The sequence below is a fragment of the Bison bison genome, unplaced genomic scaffold, assembly GCF_000754665.1.
Source record: "Bison bison bison isolate TAMUID 2011002044 unplaced genomic scaffold, Bison_UMD1.0 scf7180017858770, whole genome shotgun sequence".
NCBI lineage: Eukaryota > Metazoa > Chordata > Mammalia > Artiodactyla > Bovidae > Bison > Bison bison.
Window position 1 is genome coordinate 100,856 of NW_011489342.1, and position 332 is coordinate 101,187.

Sequence of the window (332 nt, forward strand, 5' to 3'; positions counted from 1 at the left end):
ACAGCATATTGAAAAGCAGAGACATTACTTTGCCAACAAAGGTCCATCTAGTCAAAGTTATGGTTTTTCCCATAGTCATGTATGGATGTGAGAGTTGGACCATGAAGAAGGCTGAGTGCAGAATAATTGATACTTTTGAACTGTGGTGTTGGAGAAGACTCTTGAGAGTCCCTTAGACTGCAAAGAGATCCAACCGGTCTATCCTAATGGAAATCAGTCCTGAATATTCATTGGAAGGACTGATGCTGAAGCTGAAACTCCAGTACTTTGGCTATCTGATGCGAAGAACTGACTCATTGGAAAAGACCCTGATGCTGGGAAATATTGAGGGC

General features: G+C 42.2%; 1 protein-coding gene across 1 annotated transcript in view; it reads left to right on the forward strand.

The window, feature by feature from the left end:
• LOC104980593 overlaps positions 1-332 on the forward strand; it is a 17,072-nt gene that overhangs the window by 4,096 nt on the left and 12,644 nt on the right. The gene's annotated exons all lie outside the window — the stretch shown is intronic.